Here is a 5,965-nt window from a genome sequence, read left to right on the forward strand (position 1 = left end):
TTTTTGAGACAGAGTCTTGCTCTGTCGCCCAGACTGGAGTTCTGTGGAGCCATCTCCGCTCACTGCAACCTCTGCCTCCTGAGTTTAAGCGATTCTCCTGCCTCAAGCCTCCCGAGTGGCTGGGATTACAGGCACACACTACCACACCCGGCTAATTTTTGTATCTCTTTTGTTTTTCACTAAATGGATCCTTGAATTGGACCCAGAATGACTTAGCTATGGATGTAAGAACTGCTTTTGAGTAGCTGCCTCTATTAGTCCTGGGGTTCCTACTTCCTGAGTTTCTTCTATGACCTCTGGGATAACTCAGCTTTGTGGAACTGAGGTGTGATAGGCAGCATAATGACCCCCTCCCCAATGATATCTATGTGCTACCTAACCAAGGAATGTGGACAGCCCCCCTGAAGCTGGAAAAGGCAAGGGAAGGGATTCTCTTCAAGAGCTTCCAGAAGGAATGCAGCCCTACTCACCCATTTGGTAGTTCTGATCTCCAGAACTCTTAAATAATAAATTTGGCTGGGTGCAGTGGCTCACACCTGTAATTCCCAGCACTTTGAGAGGCCAAGGCAGGTGGATTGCTTGAGCTCAGGAGTTGGAGAGCAGCCTGCACAACATGGTGAAATCCTGTCTCTACAAAAAATATGAAAATTAACCATGTGTGAAAGTGTGTGCCTGTAGTCTCATCTACCAGGGAGGCTGAGGTGGGAGGATTGCCTGAGCGCAGGAGATTGAGACTGCAGTGAGTCATTAGTGTCCCACTGCATTCCAGCCAGGAGGACAGAGTGAGACCCCATCTCAAAAATAATAATAATACATTTATGTTGTTTAAGCCTCTAAATTTGTGGTAATTTGATACAGCAAATTATCACAGAATAGGACAGTAATACATGGGGAGAATCAAGCTCAGTCTATGCCTGACAAAACTCTGAGAGGTCAGAAAGGTATCCTTTCAGTAATTGTCTTCTTGAACTCCTGAGCTCAAGTGATGCGCCTGCCTCAACCCCTCAACCCGTGCCCAGCCAGTAACTGTCTTCTTTTTTCTTTTTTTTCTTTTTTGAGACGGAGTGTCACTCTGTTGCCCAGGCTGGAGTTCACTGGCCGGATCTCAGCTCACTGCAAGCTCCACCTCCCAGGTTTAGGCCATTTTCCTGCCTCAGCCTCCCGAGTAGCTGGGATACAGGCGCCCGCCACCTCGTCTGGCCAGTTTTTGTATTTTTTAGTAGAGATAGGGTTTCACCGTGTTAGCCAGGATGGTCTCGATCTCCTGACCTCATGATCTGCCCATCTCGGCCTCCTAAAGTGCTGGGATTACAGGCTTGAGCCACCGCGCCCGGCCGTAACTGTCTTGTTTAATGTACTTGTACTTAAAAAATAAATAAATAAATAAAAACTTTTAAGTTCAACACATTTTCACATTGATATATTTTTCCGTGTGTGTGTGTGTGTGTGTGTGTGTGTGTGTATACTACACTTTTAAGTTTTTAATTATGTTTAGGGTTAAGATTAGGGTTATGGTGGAATATTTTGATATACAATGACTGTAAACTTTTATGGGCTGGGCACAGTGGCTCAGGCCTGTAATCCTAACAATTTGGGAGGCCAAGGCGGGCAGATCACCTGATGTCGGGAGTTCAAGACCAGACTGACCAACATGGAGAAACCCCCGTCTCTACCAAAAATACAAAATTAGCCGGGTGTGGTGGTGCATGCCTATAATCCCAGCTACTCGGGAGGCTGAGGCAGGAGAATTGCTTGAACCCGGGAGGCAGAGGCTGAGGTGAGCCAAGAGTGAGCCATTGTGCTTCAGCCTGGGCAACAAGAGTGAAACTCGGTCTCAAAAAAAAAACACACACACACATCTTGAATGTTTTCAGATCTGTTAATCTAATCATTTATGTTTTCTGCTTTTAGTGTTTTGCTTTGAAGGGTCTCACCCATGGCAAGAGCATATAAATATTAACATAAATGTTTATGACTTTTATCTTTTGGAGTACATACTTCACTGATTTAAAAATAACATTCCTAGGCCAGGCGCAGTGGTTCACACCTGTAATCCCAGCACTTTGGGAAGCCAAGGCAGGCGGATCACGAGGTCAGGAGTTTGAGACCAGCCTGACCAACATGGCGAAATCCCGTCCCTACTAAAAATACAAAAATTAGCTGGGCGTGGTGGTGTGCGCCTGTAATCCCAGCTACTCAGGAGGCTGAAGCAGGAGAATTACTTGGACCTGGGAGGTGGAGGTTGCAGTGAGCCGAGATTGTGCCATTGCACTCCAGTCTGGTTGACAGAGTGAGACTCTGTCTCAAAAATATATATCAATCAGTCAATCAATAAAAATAACATTATTTGTCCAAAACAATGTTTTCTTATTCTAAAACTCTAATTTTTTTTTTTTTTTAAGATGGGGTCTCGCTCCATCACCAGGCTGCATTGCAGTGGCGTGATCATGTATCATAGCTCACTGCAGCCTCACTCCTGGGCTCAAGCCTTTTGCCACAGCCTTCCAAGCAATTAGAACTATACGCACATACCACCATGCCCAGCTTAAATTTACTAATAATATGAGAAATGTTAAAAAAAAAAAAAAATTCAGACAAATTAAATTTTTCAGAGTTTTTTTGAGCAAAGAATGATTCATGAACAGGACAGCACTCAGAACCAGAAGAGATTCAGAGAGTTCCACATTGTGGGCAGAGAATATTCACAGATAGAGAAGGGAAGTGAGATACTGAAACAGCTTGATTGGTTACAGCTCAGTGTTTGCCTTATTTGGACACGGTTGGCTCAATTAGCAGCCTATGATTAGCTGAAGCTGGGCAGCTGTGATGGCTGAGACAGCTATATGTTACAAGAATATACTCGTAAGCTTTCGATTTGTTTACGTACCAAATTGGATTGTTGTTCAGTCTTGAGGGACTCAAGGTACAGCAGCAGCCTTAGGCCAAATTTAATTTAGCAGAACTCTTCTTTTCTTTTTTTTTTTTTTTTGAGATGGGGTCTTTCTGTGTCACCCAGGCTAGAGTGCAGCAATCTCGGCTCACTACAACCTCCGCCTCCTGGGTTCAAGCAATTCTCCTGCCTCAGCCTCCCGAGTAATGGATTATAGGCACCTGCCACCACGCCCGGCTAATTTTTGTATTTTTATAAGCAGAGACGGGGTTTCACCATCTTGGCCAGGCTTGTCTTGAACTCCAGGCCTTGTGATCCACCCACCTCGGCCTCCCAAAGTGCTGGGATTACAGGCTTGAGCCACCTCGCCTCGGCCCTTACTTCCTTTTTTAATGTATTTGCCTAAATCTGCCTATTTTTCTGTAATTTATTGCATGTAACAAACTACTCCAACAGTTAGTAGTTTGAAAATACAACTAGGTTTTATTAGGTTTCATGACTTTGAGGGTCAGGAATTTGGAGCAAAGCTCTGCTGAACAATTCTTCTGCTCCAGGTGAAGTTGATTGTGGTATTCAGCTGGTGGCTGGTCTAATTTGTAGGGCCCAAGATAACTTCATTCACATGCCTCTGCCTTGACAGTCTTGACTGTAAAGACATGCTCCTCTTCCTTTCCCTGTAGTCTCAAGGCCTCTCTACAGTAGGGTATTCGACTTCTAACATAGTGACTCAAGTTTCAAGGGGCCAAACTGGAAGCTACAAGTCTTATTAAAGGCTAGAGCCAAAAATAGCGTAGTATCACTTACGTTTGCCGTGCTTTGTTGGTCAAAGGAATCACAGGCCAGCCTAGATTCAAAGATGGGAAGAGAACAGAACCTACTTCATGAGCGTTAAAGAATGTGTGGCCGTTTCTAATTTCTATCATACCTACTCTTTAACTTCTTGGTTTTTGTTGTTGTTGTTGTTGTTGTTTTTGAGACAGTCTCGCTTGCTGTGTCACCCAACTGGAGTTTTTTTTTTTTTTTTAATTAGGTTTTATTAGGTTTCATGACTTTGAGGGTCAGGAATTTGGAGCGAAGCGCTGAACAATTCTTCTGCTCCAGGTGAAGTTGATTGTGGTATTCAGCTGGTGGCTGGTCTAATTTGTAGGGCCCAAGATAACTTTATTCACATGTTGTGATCTTGACTCACTGCAACCTCCACCTCCCAAGTTCAAATGATTCTCCTGCCTAAGCTTCCCCAGTAGCTGGGATTACAGGCATGCGCCACCACACCTGGCTAATTTTTGTATTTTTAGTAGAGGCGGGGTTTCACCATGTTTTCCAGGGTAGTCTCGAACTCCTGATCTCAGGTGATCTGCGCCTGCCTCAGCCTCCCAAATTGCTGGGATTACAGGTGTGAGCCACCATGCCCAGGCTCTTTAATTTCCTTTTAAAATTTAATTTGTTTTGTTTTGTTTGAGACAGGGTCTCACTCAGTCACCCAGGCTGGAGTGCAATGGCATACTCACAGCTCACTGCAGCCTCAACCTCCTGGGCTCAGGTGATCCTCTCACCTCAGCCTCCCTGATAGCTGGGACTACAGGTGCATGCCACCACGTCTGGCTAGTTTCTTATATTTTTTGTAGAGATTGGGTTTCAACATGTTGCACAGGCTGGTTTCAAACTCCTGGGCTCAAGTGGTCTACCCGCCTCAGTCTCCTAAAAGGCTGGGATTACAGGTGTGAGCCACTGCCCCTGGCTGTTTTGTTTTTTAAACTTTGTAAGCTGTGTCGTACATATGAAACTGTGCATAAGACATACACAAAATGTAAGTTTAAGGAATTTATAAAGTGAGAAACTATGTAATTGGCATCTAGAAATAGAACTTTGCCTGCATCCCGGAAACCCATACCCAAATACCTTCCCTCTTAGAAATAACCACTATTCTGACTTCGTGGCATTATCTCATTACTCTTAATGGTTTTAATGCCTGAATATATCCCTAAATAGTATTTGAACAGTCTTGACTACTAAAAAGTTCTTCCTTATATGACGATGTAATCCATTACCCTAAAATGTTCTCATTAGTACTTTCTTTAACCCATGGGCTTATAAATAATAAATTTAGCATTATTTTTACCCGGAAGAACCACAACTATTTCTTGCATTACATGGTTTCAATTGAATTTCACTATTCTGTTTGGTCAATTTGTATATCTTTCTGGGAAAATATGATTCACCAGTACACAACAAAGTATTCTATCTCTGATTTACTATATAAGCATAGGACTGAAAAATCCCATCTCTCATTCTAGATCCCAGATGTCTATTGATGAGGTCAAACAATCAATTAATGCTAAGCTTATGAGAGACTAAAACATCTTATATAAGACAGTGCCTGGGGCTCAGTTTAGGGCTACTGAAAAAATAAATGGGAATGGTTTCCTTATAAAAGGAACAGTGCCTGGGGCTCAGTTTAGGGCTACTGAAAAAATAAATGGGAATGGTTTCCTTATAAAAGGAACAGTGCCTGGGGCTCAGTTTAGGGCTACTGAAAAAATAAATGGGAATGGTTTCCTTATAAAAGGATGAGTTTGGTCCTCTTGTCTCTCTCATTCTCTCATTGCCCTTCCACCATGGGATGTAACACCAAGAAAACCCTTTCAAAATGCCAGTCCTTTGATCTTGGACTTCCTAGTCTCCAGAACTGTGAGGCAATAAATTTATGTTCTTTATAAATTACTCAGTTTGTGGTGTTCTGTTATAGCAGTGTAAAATGAATTATGGCAACAAATAAAATTTCCATATATTTGAAGTGCATATTTGATTATTTTTTTTGAGACAGGATTTCCCTCTTGTTGCCCAGGCTAGAGTACAATGGCACAGTCTCAGCTCATTGCAGCCTCCACCTCCTGGGTTCAAGTGATTCTCCTGCCTCGGCTTCCCAAGTAGCTGGGATTACAGACGCCTGCCACCACACCTGGCTAATTTTTGTATTTTTAGTAGAGATGGGGTTTCACCATGTTGACCAGGTTGATCTCGAACTCCTGACCTCAGGTGATACACCCAACTCAGCCTCCCAAAGTGCTGGGATTA

Source organism: Mandrillus leucophaeus, unplaced genomic scaffold, assembly GCF_000951045.1.
Source record: "Mandrillus leucophaeus isolate KB7577 unplaced genomic scaffold, Mleu.le_1.0 Scaffold60, whole genome shotgun sequence".
Taxonomy (NCBI): domain Eukaryota; kingdom Metazoa; phylum Chordata; class Mammalia; order Primates; family Cercopithecidae; genus Mandrillus; species Mandrillus leucophaeus.